Source organism: Piliocolobus tephrosceles, chromosome 8 (assembly GCF_002776525.5).
Source record: "Piliocolobus tephrosceles isolate RC106 chromosome 8, ASM277652v3, whole genome shotgun sequence".
In the NCBI taxonomy this organism is placed as follows: domain Eukaryota; kingdom Metazoa; phylum Chordata; class Mammalia; order Primates; family Cercopithecidae; genus Piliocolobus; species Piliocolobus tephrosceles.
Window position 1 is genome coordinate 117,285,355 of NC_045441.1, and position 24,192 is coordinate 117,309,546.

At 43.1% G+C, this 24,192-nt stretch overlaps 2 protein-coding genes across 10 annotated transcripts in view; one reads left to right on the forward strand and one right to left on the reverse strand.

Moving 5' to 3' along the window:
- The window catches only part of SND1 (staphylococcal nuclease and tudor domain containing 1), a 438,355-nt gene that overhangs the window by 309,105 nt on the left and 105,058 nt on the right, over positions 1 to 24,192 (forward strand). The window lies entirely within an intron of this gene.
- The window catches only part of LRRC4 (leucine rich repeat containing 4), an 88,789-nt gene that overhangs the window by 23,066 nt on the left and 41,531 nt on the right, over positions 1 to 24,192 (reverse strand). For 2 of the 9 annotated variants that reach the window (XR_002733936.2, XR_002733937.1), the window contains one exon: positions 19,891 to 20,083. The exons of 3 other annotated variants lie outside the window; for them this stretch is intronic. The gene's annotated coding sequence lies outside the window, so the exon portion shown is untranslated. Of the gene's footprint in view, positions 1 to 19,739; positions 20,325 to 20,840; positions 22,022 to 24,192 lie in introns of those variants that run through there. 4 more of the 9 variants (XR_002733939.2, XR_002733938.1, XR_002733940.2 and 1 more) reach the window with 4 other exon arrangements.

Consider the following 24,192-nt stretch of genomic DNA (forward strand, 5'->3'; position numbering starts at 1 on the left):
CAAGAGAGGAGGGAAGAAAGCAGAACCTAAAACCAAAACAACCAAAATTTAAATACTACTTTTGCCGTGTGAAATTGTCTAATCAGCCTCATTTTCTTCTATTGCCGTCATCAGCTTCTGTTTGTTCTGATGCTTCATTTTTAGTATCGTTATGGGCTTATGAAAGCAGAAAGATTGCCTGAGTTGGAACAAGCTTTTCTACCATTTCCTATGTGTCCATTCTCAACCAGAATAAATCAGTGCAAATGCCAGTGTCCGCTCCCTCACCAGACCTTTGAGACCTAGTTGGAAGAAAAAGGGTATATTTCATCAAGCTACATGAAAATCAACAGGACAACCTCTTGCAACAACAGAGTTGCCCTTTGTTGGCCGCAGCACCTCTTATCCTTACCTGTGCTAGCTGATTGGCCTGAATGCTCTCAGCACCTGCCCTGTGCGTATCATGATCTAATGCTATAAGCATCCTAAGATCATATTGCACAACTCTTAGAAATGAGTGAGAGAATTTAAAGGTAGAACAGCTACATTGGTACACATAACTTACGCCTTTTCTTGCTGTTACTAAAAAGAAAAAGTAATTCCAGAGAGTTCTAATATAAAGCTGAGGAACTCTTTGCATAAGGGAGTAAGATGTATTCTCTCTCTGCTTGGAATTGTTGTGCTGGAAGGAAGATGGGGAAAGGGAATGAATATAGTCAAATAAATTAAGCCTTGAAACCCAAATAGTGCTCTGTAAGCAAACTGACTGCAAATCAAACAGAGGAGTGTTAGCTAAAGCATACATGATCTTGGTTGAGACTGAACAAAACCAGGTTCTTTGTATATACGTATATATTTCTCTGGATGTGTGCAGAGTTGTTGCATTTCCACTCCCTTAATCGCGGACATCTTTGGCAAAATGTGTTATCTATCCACGAAGAAGAAAACTGAAGAGTGTATTTCCCCCAAATGGCAAAGCGGAGGTTTTAGCAAATGTAGACACGCCTGTTGGCAGCAGAAAGCAGGATGTATATGGCTTTTCTGTCTTTAGGAATGCCCATGTTTCCTATGTTTCTTACCATTTTTCTGGCTAGCATATAAATCTGGAAGGTTAGGTTATGGTGTAGGTCATAACCATCAGGCCCAGTCTATTCTCCGTCCCCACTCTGCAGGCAGCTCCGACACCGTTTCTAGAGCAGGCATTGAAAACTATCCAACTGTCTGGTTTTGTAGATGAGGAAACAGCATAAAGAAATGGAGTGGCATTGTCATAGTTACAGACCGTGTCAGTGGCAAAGCAGAGGCTTCATCCACTGGACTTTCAGCTCTACAACTTGCAATCAGGCATAACATGTTCTTAACTTGCCTTTTTGAACAGACACCTCTCAGAGCCAAAGCTTCTCTAAGCATCACTTCAAATGACTCCATAATCTCTTAGAGTCTGTAAAAAACTTGAGAGTAGAACATATTTTCTTCCTTCTTAGAACCTCAAGTCAAATCAACAGTTACTTTATAGTTTATTGTGATGATTGCATTCTGTTTGATCTATTTTTCTCTACGTTGTTAAACAGCCTTTGGCCAAAATCATTATGTTCTGACCTGAACAAGGAGATTGGAGCAGCTCTATTTTAAGCTGTGTGAAAATGCAAAGCATGGGCAGGGTGCAGCAAGTTGTTCACTTTGGATGGAATGTGGATAGTGGCTGAATACCCAGAGATAAGACTGGAGCAGCATATTTCTAATGGGGCACTGGTGGCATCTGGGTGGAACATTTCCTCCTTGTGGAGGACTTGCCATGAATTGCAGGATGTTTACCCCTTAGCTTCCCTTCCCAAATCCCGTAGCACCCTTCTACAATCAGAAACACTGAGAACCTCAGTCAGTCACCCTCAGTTTTCCCCATGCTCCCAGTGGGTGTTGCACAGTCATTAGATCTGTTGGTTGGTGAGAGTGCTGGAAAAGGCAGAAGGTTGAAACGGAGGCAATACTGAAAACATAGTTCTCCTGGTTTAGGAGCTACCACTCTCCTTCTCAGTAGGATCAGTATTTATTGACATGGAATCCAGAGAGAAAACTCTCATGCCACTTGGATGCTTCATGCAAAAGTTTGTGGCAGGGATGGGGGTGGTGGGAAAAAATGTATTTGCTGAAATCACGATGGAGCAAATCAGCAAGGAATGTAATTTCTGCTTTCATGTAACTATCACTTGTTGCCATCCACGCTGTATCTTTCAGGGAGCATGAATAAGTACGGCTTGATGTACTCCTTTTCTGATTTCCCAGCTGTTGTCTGTTCTTCATGCTTCACAAACTTCAGCCAGAAACACATCCTAAGATCTAGGAGATGCAGGCCCTTTCTTCCTACTCAGCACCCTACCCCTGCTGGCTTATCCTCACTCCTGCCATGCTCTTTAGGATCCAAAGTATTCTCTAATTGTGTTGTATATATTTATCCATATTCAGTTTTTCTTGATGTACCCTGCTTTTACATTAGGATACGGTTACCGTGCATTTGCCAGGAAACTGTAGTTCCTAAAAAATATTTCCAAGAGGTATCTGTTGAAGTTAGTGAGGTCATTAGCTCTCTCATCACCAGTGTGGCCACACCCTAAAGCCCTGGCTTGGACCATGATTAAATATGCTAAAACTCATCAGGAAGATTATCCTCCATAAGTATTAATTTATATAATAACAGATACTTCTCAGGTGTTTTCCTATATGTATTTCCCCCCGGATGCTTATTACAATACTGTGGGGTAGGAAGGGTTGCTCTTACCACCATTTAACAAGTGAGAACACTAAGGCTCTGTAAGGTTATTAGTTGGCCAGGGTCACACAGCTTAGTTAGGGATGGACCTGGCACTTACCACTCCGCCATTTCCTCTCTCTCCTTTTCAGGGACTGAGGCAGGAGACCAATTTGATTTGTCCTCTTTAGATGTCAGAACAATGTTGCTTTTTTTCAAAGAATATTTTAAGCTTTTCAATATCAATCTTCCATTGAGACAAGTTCTTGATTCTTCTGCTGGCAAATTGTGACCTCCTGTCAATCAAATATCTCTGTCCCCTTTCAACGAGTCTACATTGGGTTTTGAAATTTGTCTCAGTAACACAGAGATCTGCAGTTCATGTTGTCTGATATATGTATGTAATGTTAGGAAAAGCCATTTCCACAATAGTAGGAAGTTAAAGATTTCCGTAAAGTGGGGATGAATTATAAAATAGTCCACTTTTTACTCTTCTAGCTTCCATTGAGTTTCTTTTTGTAAGGTTTGACTAGACATCGACAGAGGGAAGAAGAATGCTGGGATAATGGTTCTCAGATCACAATTTAAACTAACACCAAATCTGATTGATATTGTGAAATGTTGTGTTCATATAGTTTGCACACAGAGAGTCTGAATAATTACCTTTTTCAATGTCTAAGAAATTACAACAGAATTTGTTGGAGGAAAGAGCGCATAGATGCGGTTGTGTTTCACAAAGCTAGTTCCTTTTCTGACTTAGAAGCAAGAGTAGCAGGAAGACTGTGTCTTGTGCTCTCCCAAGCATAACACAACGGAGCCAACATCTCCTGAACTGGGCTGTGGTTCTCAGAAGAAACTCAAGGGCCCTGCCAGGGCGCATATAGTTTGGTTTTGTCCCCAACCCCCCAAATCCATGGCTTCCTTCTATTGTAAACATCTGGAGCAGCATCAGCAACCACCCCCACAGTTGTGCTTGGGGGTGATTGTATGGTCCTCTGAGCAGCTTTTACTCAGTCTTTACGACTCAGCTCCATCCAGAGTTGCCTCCTTCACGTCCTTCTCTACCTCCTCTGTGTTCACCCTCCATCTTTTGCTGCCTCTGTTATTGCCTCATCCACTACCTAGTAACTGTTCCTTTGCCTGGAGTTAGTTGGTGGTGGGTAGCTGGGTTCTGAGTCCTGAGGAAGAGGATTACAGTAGAATGTACGTTTCTCTGGTTAGTCATTGCGAGTGCCTTGAACCTGGGAAGGGAAGAGGGTATATCAAGCTGCTTCCACCACATGTCCAAGCAGAACCAGCTAGCCCGCTTTCTGTCCCCTCTAACACTAGTGCAGTAATGTGCTGTATGGGAAGAAGTAAATGATTTAATAGACAGATGCCTGATTTCTGATCCTGGCTCCATTCCCTCATACACAAAATGAGAAAGTTGTACAAAGATAATCAAGGGTCCCTTACGAACTCCAGCTTTAGGCTGGGCGCTATGGCTCACGTCTATAATCCCAGCACTTTGAGAGGCCGAGGCGGGTGGATCACGAGGTCAGGAGATCAAGACGATCCTGGCTAACATGGTGAAACCCCGTCTCTTCTAAAAATACAAAAAAATTAGCTGGGCATGGTGGCAGGTGCCTGTAGTCCCAGCTACTCTGGAGGCTAAAGCAGGAGAATGGCGTAAACCCAGGAGGTGGAGCTTGCAGTGAGCTGAGATTGCGCCACTGCATTCTAGCCTGGGAGACAGAGCAAGACTCTGTCTCAAAAAAAAAAAAAAAAAAAAAACAACTTCAGCTTTGGAAATTCAGTGATATATTCCCTTTTGAAGGACGCACTTTACTGTATTCATTTCACGTGTGAATTTTAGAATCACAGGAACAGGCTCAAATTCTGGATATGCCCTTTATAATCCCTGTCATCTAAGACAAGTTGCTTAACCTATCTTTGCCTTAGTTTCTCTTCTATAAATTAGAGTTTCTCTAAGTATTAAATAGCAATGATGCCTTTATTTAAAAAGTGCTTGATCCACTGCCCTATGCAGCAGAAGGGTAATTTCACATTGTAGTCATTATTGTTATGTGAGTTTCTTCTCCAGCAGTCTCTGTAGTCACTTGTTATACTTTAGAAAACTTTTAATTACATGTGAACTTAGTTTTGATAATACAGCTATTTCCTCTGTTTTTTAAAAGTCCATCATAGTCTATCAGATTATCTGTTCACTCGGGAAAAGACATCTAAAAACAGAATTCCTTCGGATAAATCAGGTAACCTAAGTAATATAAAGTGCATTCAACCTGAACTGACAGGATACAGTGGAAAGAACACTTGCCTGTCAAAAGATAGGGTTTATAAGCTGTATTTTATTGCCAAGTTGTCATGTGACCTTGTGTAAGTCATTGAACTTCTCTTATTTCCAGTAATGTCCTCTGTAAAAAGGAGGAGTCTGGACTCGATTTCTAAGGTTCTTTCTCCAGCTGTAACATTTTGTGATTCTATGAATGCTTAGGTGATATATGAAGATGGCTTTAAGTTCTGTGTGTCACAGAATGGTAGTCAAATACACATATTTTCCAGGTCCTTTATATATGAACTTGTATGAAAGTGTATCACAGTCTCTCATTTTCTGTTGAGCACTTGCTGTTAATCCCTTTTCAGTTTTATCTTCGTAACTTTAACTCCTGATTCTTGCCTGATTGAATCTTTGTATGTTTGTTCTCTCATGTGATATGTGTGTTAAATACATACATCTGCAATGCCTTCACCTCAGCTGTTAATAAAAATCCTGAGTAGGGACAGGTATGGTGGCTCATGCCTATAATCCCAGCACTTTGGGAGGCCTGGGTGAGAGGATCACTTGAGCCCAGGAGTTTGAGACCGGCCTGGGCAACAAAGTGAGACCCTGTCTCTACAAATAAATAAATAAATGTTTTAAAAAATAAAAAATCCTGATAAGCCCTGGTGTGGATTGCCATCACCTGATCATTTTCACAGGACCACAAGAGCAGTGAATTCAAATACTCAGATTTATTCATTCCTTCAACAATCTTTAGTGAGCTTCATCCTAGCCCCAAGCCACCCTTTGCAGATTGTTTTGCTGGAGTTCAACACAGAGTTATTTCGATGTCACTCTTCCCTGTGGCTCAGTTTCTTTGCTGTTAGGGGTGGTCACCAACCATTTTACAAATCTTAGAAGGCTATATAGGCTTTCTCCCTAGAAAATGCCAGATAGATGAGGAAAGAAAAAGGTTTGTAACCAGCAAAGGAAGGAGAAAGGGCTGTGAAAAAGCATCGTCATTCAAAAGGATAAATATTTTATTATGGCTGTCATGTCTGCTAGAAGAGGGACAGTGGTTAAAGGTAAGTTTGGAAAGTCAGATACCCGAGTCTTAGAAGGGCCTTGTGTCTGTGCAAGGTTGTTTAGATTGTACCACATAGATCAGTTGTTGGTGACGTTGAGTTTTAGACATTCTCAGTAAATAATGAATCTGAAGAGTACAAGGTAATCTTCTCTTCAGAAAATACATACAAAGATGTTCATATAATTTCACTGGGTTTACAAACAGCAGCCTCTCTCCCCCAAGCCCAGTCTTGACCCCTAGTTTAGGAACTCCTGAGGTAGGTTATCAGAAGCAATGAAAGATGAGTGATATATTGTCATTAATATAACTTTAGGTGTGACTTACATACAATAAAGTACACAAGTCGTAAGTATACAGCTTGCTGAATTATTGTCTCACTCTGTCACCCAGGCTGGAGTGCAGTGGTGTGATCTCAGCTCACTGCCTCTCAGCCTCTGCCTCCTGGGTTCAAGTGATTCTCCTGCCTCATCCTCCCAAGTAACTGGGATTACAGGCACATGCCACCACGCCCAGCTAGTTTTTTTGTTTTTTGTTTTTTTTTTTAGTAGAGACCGGATTTTACCATGTTGCCCAGACTGGTCTCGAACCCCTGAGCTCAGACTACCCGCCTCGGCCTCCCAAAGTGCTAGGATTACAGGCGTGAGCCACCACGCCTGGCCAGCTTGCTAAATTTTTATATATGAACATAATTTCAAGTAACCACCATACATGAAGAGATGAAGTATTTCTAACACTCCACAGGGTCCCTCCTGGTGCTCCCCTCAAAGATAACCAGTATCCTTTCCAACCTCTCTCATCATAGATTAGTTTTGCCTAGTTGTTGGGGGTTTTTTTTGGGGGGGTGGGAGGGTTATTTTGTTTTGTTGAGACAGAGCCTTACACTGTCACCAAGCTGGAGTGCAGTGGCACAATCTCGGCTCACCGCAGCCTCTGCCTCCCAAGCTCAAGTGATCCTCCTGCCTCAGCCTCCCAAGTAGCTGGGACTATAGGTTCATGTCACCATGCTAATTTTTGTGTTTTTTATAGAGACGGGGTTTCACCATGTTCACCAGGCTGGTCTCGAGATCCTGGGATCAAGTGATGCCCTGTCTTGGCCTCGTGAAGTGCTGGGATTACAGGTGTGAACCACAGCACCTGGCCCTATCTTTGAACTTCAGAAATGGAATCACAATCTTAATTTACCTTTACCTTTTCTTTCTTTCTTTTTTTTTTTTTTTTTTCTTTTTGTGACAGAGTCTCGCTCTGTCACCCAGGGGCCCGATATGGCCTCGCCACAAGCTCTGCCCTCTGGGTTCAAGCAATTAACCAACCTCAGCCTCTCTATTAGCTGGGATTACAGGCGTGCACTATCACACCCGGCTAATTTTTTTATTTTTAGTAGAGACAGGGTTTCGCCATGTTGGCCAAGCTGGTCTCGAACTCCTGACCTCAAGAGATCCACCTGTCTTGGCCTCCCAAAGTGCTGGGATTACAGGCGTGAGCCACTGCGCCTGTCCAGTTTACCCAACTGTTGTCTGTGAGATTCATCCATGTTACTGGATGTAGCAGAAAGTCATCTTTTTTCATTGCGTTATATAATTTTCAAAGATCCCTTTGACCGCAGTACGGAGACAAGATTGGAGAGGGCCCAGATGAGGTAAGGAAGTCTGGCTGGGAGGTGGTTGCCATGTATCTGAGAAGAGGTGTGCAGCCTGCTTAGGCTGCAGAGTGGGAATGAAGAGGAAGGAGCAGCCCTGTTTAAGGAGGCTTTAAACCTGGTTGGTGCTTTGATAGTAGAGCATGAGGAAGAGAGAGGTCAGTTTTCTGGCTTGTTAATAACACAAGGTTTGATGAGGTCAGTTTTGACAGCTTGGATGTTAGATGGCTGTGAGTGTTTGAAGGTCCAGATGAATTCAATAGAAACGTCAGAAATGGAGATTAAAACTTTGAGAGTCATCAGCTTATAGTGGAATTGGAAGCACAGAGAGCAAATGATTGCCTAGGGACTGGATTTGGAGTGGGAAGCAACAAAGAACAGACCGTTGTGATGTTCGGAGGCTTCAGAACTGTCAGAAAAACGGATCTGACAGCAGAGATTTAGATTGAGAAGAGGTAGGAAGGGCACTCGGAGGAAGGGCGAACAAAGCAGCCAAGCCAAGGGCAGAGGAGTGGGTTAGAACTGTCAGTGTCAATGATTTGGAAAGAGGAGGCTTTGAAGCTACCTGAGGTAAGGTGGTCTCTAACATCTCTCCTCTTCCCAGCCACCCCCATTCACTGCTCCTGTTCGCCGACCTCATTCTTTTGGTTCTGCTCCGCTGATAGCTTTGTACTGTGTCATATCTATGTGTGTGCCTATCTTCCACACTGACCTGTGTGGATTCTTGAAGGACAGACACCGTGTTACTCCCTCTTCTCATTCCTTTCCAAAATTTAGCAGAGCAGACTTTTTATGTAGCAAGTGGTCACTATGTCCAAATCGCCTTTGTTTCTAAAGCAGCCCTGAATTGAGTGGCCTTCCCTGGCCTGACCACCTGAACCTCTACGGGGGCTGTCTTGCTAAGGAAGCTTGTGCACAGCCTGGCTAGGCGCCTGCCTTTTGTCAGGGGACAGGGGTGTTAAAAACCCAGCTCTGCAGAGTCTCAGTAGCAGCAGACAGTACTGCCTCTCTGGGAGTGCTACTGTCTTCCAGCAAACTAGGTGGCTTCTTCACTTACATAAGATGTGTGTGTTCTGGCAGGGAAGAGCTGCCTGAGTGAGTGTTTAGCAAAAATGATTTGTGTGGAGTTATTTTGAGACCCCAGGGAAGGGAATGGCAGCCAAAGCCTGCAGTATTTTAAACCACATCACTCATCTACAAAGATTTAATATGATACAGCATCTCAGCTAGAATATTGGTGAAAGGGAAGTAAGAATGTAAGGGTCCCATCAGATTATAAATGCCTGTTATCTCCAAGGTGAATTTGGAATGGTTTGGATCAAACTTGGTAACTGAAGATTCGTTCATGTTCCTTCCTTGATCTTGTCTGCCCTGGAAATACCAAGTGGAAGACAGAGTTGCTTGCTGGGGGCTTGGCCTGGGCTCCCTTTGGAGCAACGATTTCATTGCCCTCTCTCATTCACTACCTTGGGAGCCAGTTGGTTTCCAAGGAGATACAGAAATGAACCCACTTTTTATGCCGGTCCAAAATACTGACATTATTTAGGTGATTGAGCTTCTTCAGATTCCAGGCTGTCTAGGAGAATTCCCCTTCCAAAGCATTCACCTTTCCTTCTGACTCAGGCATGAACAGCTGTCTGCTAAGGGTGGGTGAATTCGAGAATATGGGATTTTCCAGTTTAGTGACATTAGGGGAGACAGCCTCCATATGAAACACTTCTCTTGTTTTTGTTTTTCTCTTGGCTTTTAGGCTGTGAAATTTGCCTCACCGCTCCCCCGCCCTTTTGCTGACAGCTGTCCTCTTTGCCATTCAGGAACTGGTGTCTCCCTAGGATGGCTGACTGAGATAGAAAAGTCCATCTTCTTTTGTCCCCTGGGTCTTGAGTTGTATTGCTGAAGAGCATCTTGTGCTGGGGGATCTAATTGCCTTCTGACCTGGGGGGATCCATTTGGGCCAGAGAGCATCCAGGCACTTTGTAAATTGCAGAGGGAGTTACCCAAAGAGAAAAAGCCCTATTTGTGACTGGCCACTTGATTTTATTTTGTTTTATATTTTTAGAGGACATACAATTACTTTAATGATAAAAACTATGAAAACCAAAATATATTGTTACACAAAAGAGGCATACACAAACCATACAGCTTTTCAGACTCCCCAAATTTCCCTACAAGGACGTGCAGCTCATCGTTTTTCCATTATTTTAGGCGTTTTTGAGCAGGCCTCTTGGGCTTACATGGGCTCACACATGTATATACACCATGGGCTTACACATGTATATACACCCCAATATTGAGTTGAATGTACTAGGGACACACTCAAGCATTACATGTGTGTGTGTGTGTGTGTGTGTTTAAGAGGGATTGACCCCCGTCTGCTTGCACCCCGGAGCAGCCAGCAATCAGAGTAAAAGGCTTCAGCTAAGTTTCTTTCTGCTTGTGATACTGGACAAGAATGGCCTGACAGAGAGCAAGGGCTAAGATATAGTGGAGAGGGAACAAGGAACCAAAGTGAGTGAAAGGTACAAACAAGCCAGCATCTACCAAAGTCTGCAGGGTGGACAAAGGGAGCAGAGCAGGCAGCCAGCCTGGGGCTTTGGAAGACACGTGAAGGGTGTGAGGCTGGCAGATCACTGCAGAAGGGTCGGCTCCTCTCTTTTGCCCTGGCATGAGATTTTCTTCTGTGTGCTGTGCCGAGCACGCTACCCCGTTCTCTCTGCTCTACTCTACTCTGACACCCCCACAGAGGTGCTCATGGCTGTCAGTAGGCAGGTCCGGCCCCATTCAGCTTTCTTCCTGCATTCTTCACAAATTACAGTTCCTGATTTGGGTCATTGTGACAGTTGCTATGTCCCACCATGGGCTTACACATGAGAGTTCAGCCCTCAGAGATGGCCACTGTGGTTTCCTTAGCCCCTCCTCCTCCACCCTCTTCTCCTTTCCTGTCTTATTCCCCACCCTCTTCCCTTGGGTGAGTGAGCACAGACAAGTGCACAAGCATACACACACACACACACACACACACACACACACACCATTGGCTGTCACAGGCACCAGGAACTCTGGTCGGGGAATGTACTTGGTGTGGAGAGCTGTGTTCAGGATAATCACTCTTCGCCACTCCCTCCCCTGCTCCACCCTTATTAGAAATCCTGATTTCTGGCAAGCTTCCCATCCTGGTGCTGTCCTTCTTTCGTGTGGAGCACACTGGAGCAGCTTTCCTCTCCCTGGAAGACAGGCACAGCCTGATGGCACAGGTTAATACCTCCCGCATGGCTGCAGAAATAAAAACCGGATGCGGGTCTGTTGAGTACCTGATTTGCTCCCTCGCTGCCCTCCCTGTTTTCAACTGAAGCAATGTGAGCTGTGTCCAGCATCACAGTTGAAATCCTGGTGCTTTGGTGCACTGTTGCCACACTGTGATAGGGGCTAAAAAGCCTCAATTGAGTGCACTGCTGTGCCCTGTCCACTGGCCACAGTGGTGACTGAAATAGTCATGTCTGCAATGTTGCATCAGTGGAAAGTAAAGGATGCAGAAGTCCTTTTTCTTTCCCTCAGGTCTCCCTAATAGGGAAAGTCATCACTTCAGTAGAACAATCTTTCCCTGAATTCTGCAAAGTGAATTCTGGGCAGTGGTTTGGATTTGCTGTTCCTTTTGATCCCTGAGAGCCCAGTGAATGAGAGAAGGAAATGAATAGACTGTTTGCCACAACACCACCCGGGTCTCCACAGTGCCTGGGGCTGCTGCTGAGAGACAGAGAATGAAAGCTGGAATGGAGGCCGTGGAGGCAGGAAACCTTTGCCCGAACAGGCTCCACCTCCCCCACATGGTGTCTTGAGGGCTTCCCATTTCCTTCAGTCTGGGGATTCCGCCCTGCCCGCCCCACACTAAGGGAGCTGTCTCTTGCTGCAGCATGCTGCCTGGAGGAAAAGTCCAACTCTGCCTGACCACACAGAGAGAAGACTGATATGCAGTCTCTCCACACCCTTCCCCCATTTATCCAACAAAGCAGCACATTTCACTGCGAATGCTTCCAGAGTCCGCTTTCAACAGTGCAGAAAAAGGGATGCTCCCTGTTGCACACTCCACCACCCCACTGGACCTTTTTAATTAAATCAACTAGAAAGATATTTTCAGTTTGAAGATTCACTTCATCTTATGTAGGTTTAAAGAAGAAAAAGAGTAGAATGGTAGGAAATCAAAACTCACGTCTCATGAGAACCTTAGAAATGTTCAGCCCAGAGAAAATAAGACATGAGAATGAGAAGAAATAGATGTTGCAAGTCTCTTCAAATATTTGAAAAGGTGTCAAATGGGTAATGCATGTTTTGTATGGTCCGAAGGAATTGGACCAGATCTTAGAAGGCCTAGAATGTCAGATTGAGTTCTGATTTTCTTTGGAAGCAAATTAAAAAAAAATAATAAGAAGCAGAACATTGTGTTTTAGGAAGATTAATCTGGTAGCTGTGTGTATAAAGAATAAGTATAGGGAAAAATTGAGGGCAGGCACAGGTAGATCAGAAGATTCTTGGCCACAAGTGAGAAGAGCCTGACAAATAGAGGTATGTTGAAGATTGAGAGGAATAACTATAGAAGGGGAAATAATGGAATCAAGAGGATGTAGCAATCATTGGGTTATGGGGATAGAGTAGGGAAGAAGATAAGAGAGGTTTTCAGCCCAGGAGGATGGTAGTGCTGGAACCAGAATGGGGAACTCTGGAAGAGGAGGAGGTGACAGAGGTTTAGGAGGAAGAAGATTAGTTTGGTTTTAAGACACGTTGAGTTTGAGGTCTTGGCAGGACATCCAGGGGGAGACGTGGGCAGTTGTTAGATGTTTGGCAGTTGGGTATAGAGGCAGGATTACATGTCTGAGTTCTGCATGATCACGGTGATAGAGAAGGTGAGAATGGATAGACCTGCCAAAGGATAGTGTAGAGAGAAAAAAAGGGCCGCAGTGCATGACTGAAGGCAACAGTAAGAAACAAAGCAAGCAGCCAGAGAGATAGGACACCTAGAAGAAAGAAGCAACAAGGAGGAAAGGATCTCAGGGGTTGGTGCTCAGTGATAAATACCATAGAACAATCTAGTAGGACTTCTAACTATCATTTAGTTGAAAGACAAAGTCTAAGGACAACATCTTAGGAGCAAAGGACCTCTTCACAAGAAGTATAATGGTGAACAGATTGGTCAGGAAGTGGAGAGAAGCAGTTACAATGAAGAACAAAGAGTGGCAACTGTGGCATTTTCAAAGTTTGAGCTTATGGAGAGTATGTTTTGAATGGGGAAATATGCATCTGTGGGAGGAGAGTGGAAATAAAATAGAATGATCAGAAGTACAGGAAAGTGGACATTCATAGAACAGGGCTCAGGAGAGAAAAGTTGAGGGCACAACCTGCGGTTAATGTCAGCTGCCTCTGGCTGTTTCCCCAAGCCATGTTTTCATTCCTTTTATCTTCTAGGTCACATGACCATAAGGTTTTTTAAGTATTATTTTTATTTATTATAATTTAACATATCTTACGCTGTCACCTGTACTGATACCTCAACATCAAGTTGAGTTACCCTGTACTATCAGGTTCAAGTGATCCTCCTGCCCCAGCCTGCCGAGTAGCTGGGATTACAGGCGCACACCACCCGCCTGACCAATATTTGTATTTTTAGTAGAGGTGGGGTTTCACCACGTTGGCCAGGCTGGTCTTGAACTCCTGACCTCAGGTGATCCACCCACCTCGGCCTCCCAAAGTGCTGGGATTACAGACGTGAGCCACCACGCGCAGCCAGCCGCCTGTATTTTTTTTAAACCACCATGCAACAGGCTTCAGAGCACATTGGCATACTTTTTCTAGAAAGGGCCACATAGTAAATATCTTAGTCTTTGTGGGCCTTATGGTCTCTGATACACGTACTCATGGTACAACTCTAGCCCTGTACCATGAAAGCAGTCATAGACAGCAAATACATGTGGCCGTGTTCTAATAAGACTTCATTTATTGACACTGAAATTTGAATTTCATAGTCATCACATTGTTGGAAATAAATTTTCAGTGATGCAAAAGAAATAGCACTCAAACATAAATTTTCTCAGCAAGGCAATTTTACTTCTATAGAAGGGTGCGACGCGCAGATGGAGCAATGACGAGAGGACACCTGAACAAGAGAGGGGAAGGGGCAGGTAGCCCCTATTGCTATGTTATTTCCCTATTGGCTAGGGTTGGACCGCACAGTCTTAAGCTAATTCTGGCTGGCCATTTTAAAGAGCGCAGGGGTAGGAGCCGGAGTGACGGGATGAGTAGTTTGGTGGGAAGAGCAGTTACAGAACAGGTGACTCTGGATGAATAAGAATAGAGCAGGTGACCAAGGATGACTAAGGTCAGAGCAGGTGATAGAGGCTAGGAGGGGGTTGTTTACTGAAACTAGGGACAAGGAGATGTAAAGAAAGAGGAAGTTAAATTTTAAAATGGAGAACAAAGAACAGGGGAGCTGAACATACTGATACATTGGTTCTTTGGAGAGGATCTCAGAACTCATTGTACTTAACAATTTAGAGGCTAAAACCTTTGAAGAGAAATTTATTATATCCTACAACATGTCACAAATATTCTTCTTTTGATTTTTTAACCATTCAAAAATACAAAAATCATTCTTAGCTCATGAGCTATACAAAATCAGTGGGCAGGCTTAGTCTTCAGGAAGTTGTCTGCTGTTCCCTGCTTTAGGGTATGGTAACTATGGGTATGGTAAAAAATAACTATAGCGTTTGGTAAAAAGTAAATAGATAAATAAGGCAAATGCCATTCTTGACCCACAGCTGGCCCAGGATCCAAACTACTCTGGACAGGATGTTTGTAGCTTGGCCTGTGCTCTTGGAGAACCTTGACTTTTCACAATTCCTTTCCCTTTTGCTTGCTTTTTTTTTTTTCCTTCCTTTTTCTTTAAAGTAAAGTTAGTGAGGTGAAGGGCTCTTGCTAAGAGTTTCTCAGCCCAGAGGTTTTTTTTTTTTATTCATTTTCTTTGGTTCTTTCTTAAGTGTTAATATTCCTGACACTAGCTGTTTTTTCCTCCCCATCCTACTGTAGGCTGAGTATACTAATCTCTAGACATTTGGAATTCACTTGCCTCAGGAGGAGGAGCTCAGAGCAATTTTGAGTGAAAGCTCAAAAAAGGCAGTAGTTTAGAAGTACACTCCACACATCTCAGAACCATTTTGTTCAAATAAAACAGCTTGGTCTAGAAAAAGTCACTCTAAATTTATGCAAGTAAGTAGCTTTTACATTTGGCTGCCAGGTGTGTGCCAGAATACCTTATGGAAGCGTAGACTTGCAAGATCCATAGGGGTATTTCCTGTGGCTTTCTCTTCACCTTGTAGCAAATCTCTAGCAGCCTGGACAGTAGATTCAAATTTTTCTCTTTATCCATTAACATGGAATTTAAAAAGACCAAGAATAGAAACCTTTGGTGCCAAAAATCAAAAGGGGGAAAATATATTTTATTTGATTTAAAGATAAAGTCCTATTGCTTTCAAATAAGTCAGAAGAAATAAAAGTTGAAGTTCTTGTAGAAACCAACTCCTCCTTGCTCAGACATAGCATTTGTGCCTGTTAGATGCTCTCTGCACAGTGCCACTGTGTTACATAAAAGCTTGAGCCATGTAGGAGCTTTCTTGTCATTCAGAAGACTGCGGCTCTAGCTTTTGACCTCAGATACTTTGTTTTCTGTGAATTTGTTAATGAAGGTATGAGGTTGTTTTGGTATGGATAATAAAGAGAAGTCCAGGGGGGAAAAAAAACATTTGAAAGGCACAGATCTCTCCCATGCCCAGTTGTTCTTTCTGCTAGTAGCTGACAGTGACATTACTGCAGCTGCTGCTTATAGCAATCCCCAAAAATGAACATGGGCATTGAGAAGCAGACAGCCTGCTATCTCCAATCCCCTTCCCAAACACACCCCCAGAGACAGCCTGGCGGGGTGGTTTACGGCCTGCTCTTGGGATGCCACAGGAAAGGAAAGGCCTCGTTAATCAGTGAGAGGTTTCTTTTTCCCCTTAATAATCATTGTTTTCAGATCTTGCTCTGCAATGGAGAGCATTATAAAAGGTTATTCCCATGCTGGCCTGATTGTTATCTTCTGTACCAGCTCCATCTAAAAATGCTTTTTTCCCATTTGGGAGAGATTGTCTGTTGTCTAAAACTAACAATAAATCAAATTCGGTGAAGCTGGTTTTGTACCTTGCCCGGCTAGACTGAGAGCAAGATACTCAGTGTAAGGCTTCTAAGTCATCCCTTCCTTGCCTCTTCCACTGACTGTGGTCAGTGACTGAGCATTTAACACACATTTAAGTCCTGAGAATAAGCAGTACTAGAATTCCTCATCAATACTCCACATATTAACTCATACACATCCAGAACTCTTGGAAAAGCAGGTTGTTGTAACAGGTTTGGTGTATCTGTTTTTGCTAGATTTTCTCCTCTCTGGCATTCTTGTAGCAGACTGAATTATTGAGCATCTCCTGTTTGCCAAATACCGGGGATGTAGAGAGAACTGGCATATCCCTTACCTCAAATGACTGTAGAATAGGGATCTACCATTAACAGGCAAACAACTATTATGACGTGTATCAGAAACTCAAGGCATGTTTAACAGCCAAGCATCACACTTCCTGTCTGTAGATGCTTCGCTTCTCTTCCCCTTCCTTTCTTCAAAGAGAGCTGCAGTTTCCATTGCATTGTGAAGACTTGGTTTTCTTGTTCCTATTCCAAATTAACTTCAGTACCTGGTCTTTCAACAAATGCATCAAACATTACAAAATCTGAACAACCTAATAAAAGTCTATCTTAAAAAACTGGAGCTGTGACTAAAAACAGCTTCAGTCTCAGCTTCTGCCCAGTTCTGACTCCCCTGACTACAATTACCTGAGGTATTTGATCCCTTTAATTAGGATCCCTTCATTCTTCTTTTATCCCTTTATTCTGATCATTGAAAGAGCTTTAGCAGTGACATGTTCCAAAATTGGCCCACAAGATGCTACCTCCCCTGAGGTAACAAAGTAGGGGTTTAGAGAACAAGGGAGAGAATAAAGAATTTGAGAAAATGCAAAATCCTTGTTTTACTTCTAAACCTTTTAGTACCAACTGTAGCCTCATGAGGAACGAACTCTTAGGAACCAACTGGTCTGCCATTTCCCTTTTTCTTTGGGCCATTTTAGGAACATGGAAATATACGCCCTAAGTGAGATGATGTGCAGTTTTCAATAGTGAACTGATTCATTGACAGCGTTTGCAACCTGAGCCCTCCAAATTATTTCTACTTTAAAGCTTATGAGCAAGAAGTACAAGTTTTTGGTGTATGAGCTATTACAGGTCTGAGAAGCAATGGCATGAACTGATTTGGCTTTGTATGTTATTTAAGTGATAACTACGTTCCTTAAAATTAGGCAGATGGTCTGTCTGACTCTACCTTTCATGTTGATGGTTAAAAGTTCTTGATTTTTTTCTTCATACTTAAGGAGGGAATACCTATCTATATATTGTTAGTGCTGAAGAATTTTTGAAATCGTCTTGGACAGACTTAAAAGTGTTGCTTTTCTCAGCCTTTATATGGAGTTTAAGTTACAGTCTATGTGTAGTGGGGCTTTTTATAATTTTTTTTTTTTTTTTTTTTTTTTGGTGGGGAGAAAGGTGGTATGGGAAAGTATAGAAATGGAACTAATTGAGTCTAGGGGTAAAAATCTGCTGGGAGCCTGTGGATTATAAATCGAGTAGCTCCAGCAGCAGGTACTCAGGCAGAGGTACAGGAGTACAGTCAGTGGGACAAGAAGCTTGTTTTGGTGTTCCTTCTGTGTCTTGTCCATGACATTGACTCCAGGGGACCAAGTGCAGTCTATAGAAAGGAGAGGTGTCCATAGTTTCCTATCTGGAAAACTTTTACAGCATTCCTGCCTAGGGTCTTAAAGACTAGGAAGGAAGATGAAAACTAGATGAGATGCTCTTGTTCCTCTCCCCACTGTCCGCCCCCCACATCTGCACTGAGCCCCCCTTTATCTGCTAGCTAGGTATGTGGCTAGGTAGATAAACCCTGTTTTGTTGTGAAATTTCCATCAAAACTGCCATTTTGTCTCCCCCATCATTTGATCAACAAAAATTGTGTTGAAATTTCAGGGACCATTATTTAAAGCAGAGATATTGAATATTCAATATTAAATAATATTGAATATTATTAATTTGTCTAAATATATAAAATAAAATCACAATTCACTGGCCTGGGCTCCTCACTGTAAGCAGAGGACTGCACTCCGTGACCATCTTTCAGCTTTAAGACTGAATAACATTTTCCCTTCCATTGGGAAACTTATTTATATCCCAGTAGTCATCCCCACACTAAGTTTTTCTGATATGGTGTCCAGATTTTCTTTCCCCTAATAATGACATCCCCTGTTTTCAGGCTAGGCATCCTCCCTCCTTTCTTGTGTTTACACCTTTCAAATATTTGCAGATTGTTATCGTGTCACCCTCTTAGTCACCACTTAGCCAAGCTGTACAAATTTAGCACCTTTTGTCTTCCCTTTAGAGGCAGGTCTCCATGCCCCTGAGTCATTTTCCCCTGCTCTCTTTAAGTGTGCTCCAGTTTTCTGCATTTCCATGTGGCCACATAACTTTCCTAGAACTGAACATAGGTCATGAGTGAGAATTGTTTTCCTCCTTTGGTGTGTCAGAAGCTAAACATTTCTGCTGTGCTCCAGCTCAGGTCTCTCTGACATAGCTGGTCAGTGTTGACCACTTCAACTCTGTAGTTAAACCACGTTCTCCAAATGTGCCAATTTAAAGACAAGTGGGGTAAAAGGGTGTAGGTATGCTCTATTTTTTTTAATTTTTGAAGTGTTATATAACCATGGGAAGGTGGGATGTATGTAGTTAATGGATTCTGTTGGCCGCTTTCCTGGTATTTGCATAAAACACCTCTGTTCTCCAGGTGCCTCAGACTATACCTCATCTCAGGTCTGCACCCTGACAGTTCATCAACCATCTCTTTCTCTGTGTGTTTACTTTTTTCAGAACTATTTTTCACAAATATGCATTCAACATTTATTGAGGTTCTCCAGTGCCACTGTGTGCTACATAGTATATTGGGTGCTGGAAAGATTAAAATCTGAATATGACACAGTGCCTACCCTAAGATGCACTGTTCTTGTTTTTGTTTTAGTTTGGTTGATAGTACCAGATCCTCACAGATTGGCTTATAGTGTCAGTGCGGGGGGACAGCAGAGGAGTATCCACGAAAATCTAATAGGAGCCTAGGTAGGGTCAGGTTTCACAGATCCTGGAACTTGGGGTGATTCTGAGTCTGCGGGGACCTCACTGTAGATCTCCAGTGTTAATGCCGCCAGTTCGTCCCCTCTGCTTATTGCCTCCTTCCTCTGGCTCCTGCTGGGCTTTTGTTTTAAACACTGCTCAGTTCAAATTCCAGAAAGAGACTCTTATTGCCTTACCTGGCATCTGCCATTTCTGTTTGAATAGAGCTGTTTTTCCTATTGCTGGCAAGACTGCACATTTGCTACCCTTGAAGCTGGTACAGCAACACTCCCTCCCTCTCTGCCATTCCCCACCTTCTGCGCTGACTTCCCATGACCAGCTTGTGGTGTGGGGAGAGAACAGAGGTCATGTGCTAAAAAGGATAGCTGCCCAAGGCTGTCTCCTTAGTGAGGGATGTGTCCTGTTAAGCCCCGTGATTAACTTGTCCACTACATTCTGACAGTAGCTTCCTAGCCACACATGCATCTGCTTAACATAATCCAATTATCTAACATGTACTATTTCTTTCTTTCTTTTTTTTTTTTTTTTTTGAGAAAGACTCCTGCTCTTTCGCCCAGGCTAGAGTGCAGTGGTGCAGTCTCAGCTCACTGCAGCCTCCACCTCTGGAATTAAAGCGATTCTCCTGCCTCAGCCTCCTGAGTAGCTGGCCCTACAGGCATGCACCGCCACACCCTGCCAATTTTTATATTTTTAGTAGAGGCAGAGTGTCACCATGTTGGCCAGGCTGGTCTCAAACTCCTGACCTCAACTGATCCACCTGCCTTGGCCTCCCAGAATGCTGGAATTACAGGCTTGAGCCACTGCGCCTGGCCATGTACTCTTTCTTAACATTCTGCAGCATATAGACCAAATGGCAAATCCAGTCACCAATAACATACCTTTTACAATAGTAGAGGAAAATAATCTTTTCCTAGCTGGTAGTTAACTTCATGAGCGCAAAGTGTTTTCATCATTGAATCCTCATCTTCCACAACAATCCTCATCTTCCTGGCCCAGAGTAGACATCGGCAAGTATTAGTTAAATGGAGAGTGGAGGTCTGCTAGGTGAGCTGGTGAATTTTTCAGTGTCCCCTGTGGACAGAAGGCAGGTCCTGTATGCCTCCTGTGCCACTGTGATGTCTGATGCAGTAGTGAGAACACAGTGGGCATGCAGTAGACACCGTTGACTAATCCTTCAAACTGTTTTTTGTTTCCACTTGAGTTTTGTCTCCTTCAGCTAATGCCTGGTCTCTTATTGGCGGAATAAGCGCCATTGGGAAGCTGTCACATACTTCCAGCCAAGACCGATTTGTCACACTTCCCTTAGCTCCCACTGCCCAATAAAGGAAAAAGTGAACACATTTTGAGTGCTGAGGCTTAGTTATCATAAAACTCGACAAAGAGTGTAAAATACTCAGAGCAGTACATAAGTTTCACATAGCCATCAATAGAATCTCTTACAGAGCCCATTATCTTGTTATTAACAAGAATGTGTATTCTTGTTCCAAAGCTGACTGACCAGAGTGTTTGTGTTAATTGACCTAGTTAGCCTATGTCTCTAAATGTATAATTTTTTTAATAGAATGATTGCTCCACAGCCCAGCATTTTAAGTTTGATATTTGTACTCCATGAGTCAAGGCTTGGGTGAGGAATCTCAAAACGGCATAACCAAAATGGTAAGATTTTGTGTCCAGATAATGCAAGGCCTTATCCTTCATTTTATAAACAGATGAGGCCTGGATAAGTTTAATATTCTATCAGTGGCAGAGCAGAATCTAGAATCATGATGTGCTGATGGCTAGCTAAACTATACAAAGTCAGGCAGAAACCTCTTCTTACTTGATTTTATTTCATTTTATTTTGTTTTGTTTTGTTTCAAGTAGCCATGGTCAACCATTCATATCCCAGAAAGTCTAGAAAAGGTGTGAAAAATAATGAGTTTTTGCTTATAGGCAGATGGACCTATAGAGTTCGAAAGAGGTCAGGAGCAGCAGCCACATGGAGCAGGAGGTGGGGCAGGCATTTGTCTTACCTGCCTCTCCTGTACCTGCCCTTGTGGAAGTCAGTTAAGTCCCACCATGGAGGATCTGTCTTTGTTCTGGCACACTGCATAATAGGGAAGGAAAATGCTCAGGAATTTTGGGAATTTTTCTTTTAGGTATAGTGTTTTGTCTTGTTTTGTGTTTACTAAAACAAAATAGTTTGTGTCTTAAAGGCTTGTATCAGAGGTAAGCTTGGCACTTCACTTGCACCTGTGGCATTTGAGGCACAGCTGAGTTAATATATCTTTATCAGCAGGCAGCACTGCAGTGGTATGTTATCAGAAAAGACAGCTATTAGTGGTAACATGCAGAATCCAGCCAGGCACTTCCTCAACTGGCTGGGGAGAACTTCTGCAGCTCCAGTGATATCTCACTTCATATTTACAGTCCAAGGCCCTGTGTGGCTTGGGAGCGCTCCGTTGCTGCCTGTCAGCCTTCCCAGCTGAGCATCAGCAGCCTTGGGTTTGCTTTCTTAGAACCCAACTTTCTTTCTCTTTATCTGTTTTCTTTAACTTTTTTTTTAACGTCCATTTTATTGTATCACCAGCCCAGCAGCGCAGGCATTGCTTGAGAGAAGGTGCAGCATGGATTAGGGTGACTTGCTCCCTGAGCTCTTGGGAGAGGAGGGCACAGCATAACTCTGCTCGCTGCCAGCATGTGGCTTCACCTGGCTTTCGGCAGCAACGATAACTGACTTTTTGGCTTCAGAATGTTAACATTTGTGTGGTCTCCTTTCTATCAGTGGACAGCATATTTTTTGCTCTGTTCCTTGGTCCTTTAGTATACAAAAGCAAGTCTAGAAACTTGATAAACCCTCAGTTGGAGCACCTTTTTTTTAACTCTGCAAGAAAGCCAGCAGGACCTGCTGCCCCGTCCTTCCATCCTTCTGTCTTTACACCTCAGTCAATACCAGTGTTTTTCAAACTGGGTATTTGTCCCACTAGAGGTTTTAAATCAATTCAGCGTCATAGCCATCTTGGTTTTTTCCTTAATCAAATGGTGAACAGAAGAGAGACTGTCAGTATAACATATATAGTCAAGATTAACCATTGTCTTGTGGAAACATAATTGCTAAGCTGGCCTCCAATAAAAATAACCCCCCAAATAAATAAATACATACATAAATACTGTTCTGCAAAAGGTAATATCAAGATGGCAGAGAAGGAAACATCAGGAAATGGTCTTCCTGCCTAAACAATTGCACTGGCAGAATCTGCCTGATGTGACTATTTTGAAACTCTGGAGTCTGTTGAAGGCTTCTTACTTCCAGTGGTTGTCTACAGGTGTCTGTACCCATATGTAAATATGTATGTGGGTCACAGTAAGAATAAAAAGTTTGAAAAATGCCCATCTACAGTATCTTCTATCTGTAGATGTAGCTTGGCTCGGCAAATTTCTGATACTCAGATATTCAGATATCATAAAGCCTGTCCTGCTCTCCTGGCCCTGACTTTGTACCTTAGTCTGGGAATAGACTCTGCCTCTGCCTGATGGGAATGGATGTGAATGGATGTTTACTTATTTCCACTTGAAAAAGGGCACAGAAGCACCCTACTTCAGCTTCCTACTCTTGTGCGCTGGAGCTCAACTGCTGGGAAGTGGACTAGCAACATAACAAACGCCCTTCTTTGCCTTTGTGTCTACATAGAGTGGTTGGGATTTGGTTTCCACAGGCCCAAAGGACTATCTCATGAAAAATGTTTTGAATATATTTCTGCTTGATTTGTTTAACTCCCTAGCCCACTGAGCCATCATGTTTTCTCAATTTAATCACTTGGTGGTCTCCAGGATTCAGGGGAGCTACTGCAATCTCTGTAGCCTGACCAACCTGGTGAGATTTCAGAATACCAAGAGAGTGACAGAGGAGTAGAGTGATACTCAATAAGTGAAGCTCAGAAATCTTTTGTGCCCTCATAGTGAAAATTCAACCCCTTAGTTCCTGCTGCCCAGTGTGGTACCCTAGCTACATCCCAGTTCTAGTCACCAGTTCATAGCAGCCCCACCCAGCAGCGCCCCAGTCCTGTCCTGCCCAAATGGCTGCTAAGAGTCAGAAACAAACTGAACACTTGTTTTAGCATTATGCCTGTTTCTGCAACAATGCTTTTTCTGTGGTTGTGTGGCAAGATTGTTCAATGGAATTGTTTATTTTTCTCTCTGATGATTTTGTTCTTGCTTAGTTTGCAGATATAAAAATAAAAGTGTTTTGGCTATTGATGTAAAAAACATGGGCCATCTTTCATTCCATTTTTCTCTAGCCTCATCTCTCCCTGCAGGGTTAATCTCAGGCTCCTTGGCTCATGAGTTTATTGCTGTCTTTTACAAAAATACGTTCCACCCCTCCCTTGCAGGCCGGCACTGAAGTGCCAGGAATGAGGCACCCTGGTGATCTTCCTAGCCATGTGACACTTGGGTGGGGTCTTCCTCTTTCCTACCTTTTCAAGGGTGGCAGAATGGTCCTTACTGTCACCTCAAGCTGCTCTCCTGTGGCAGTCTTTCTCCTGGCCTAGCATTTTATTTGATATGGTGTATTCCATTTGTGAGGCCTTGGGGCTCAGAGAGAAAGCTCCGTTCTTCATCTTCGGAAAGCCCAATATATAGCCTATTCCCTTCCTTCTGAGCTTTGTCATCTTGAATCAATGCCCCGGCCAGAAACATGAGCAGCACCTAGCTTTATTCATACATAGAGATGTACCTTCTGTCCTAGCAAGCAGTGGGACCTTGTCTCCCCCAAGCAGGTGTTTGCCATCACCAAGACACCCTGCTTCTGCTGCCCCTATGCCAGATCTCTTGTACATTCCCTTGAGGCTGTTTGTAAATAAAAGGTAGCACCTCTTAGTTCTGCCTTACTGCAGCAGGAGAGATCACAGTGATTCAGAGACACACATACTCCATGCATCCTCCCCCAGATCTTCATCATTTTTGTTTCCTATGTCTCTAGCCCAGTTCCACTTTTTGTGGAATTATGTCTGTAATTATATAGTGTCATGATAGCTACAGTGCGAATTCTTCTGAAATATTTGTAAGTCTCAGGTATCAAAATGTAGCATATTTCATGGTCTGTCACAGATGACCACTGTTAGTGGTAAATATACTTGCAAAACTAACGGGTTGACTCAAAGAAAGAAAAGGTAATCTTACTTGGTTAGTGAGCACTTTGT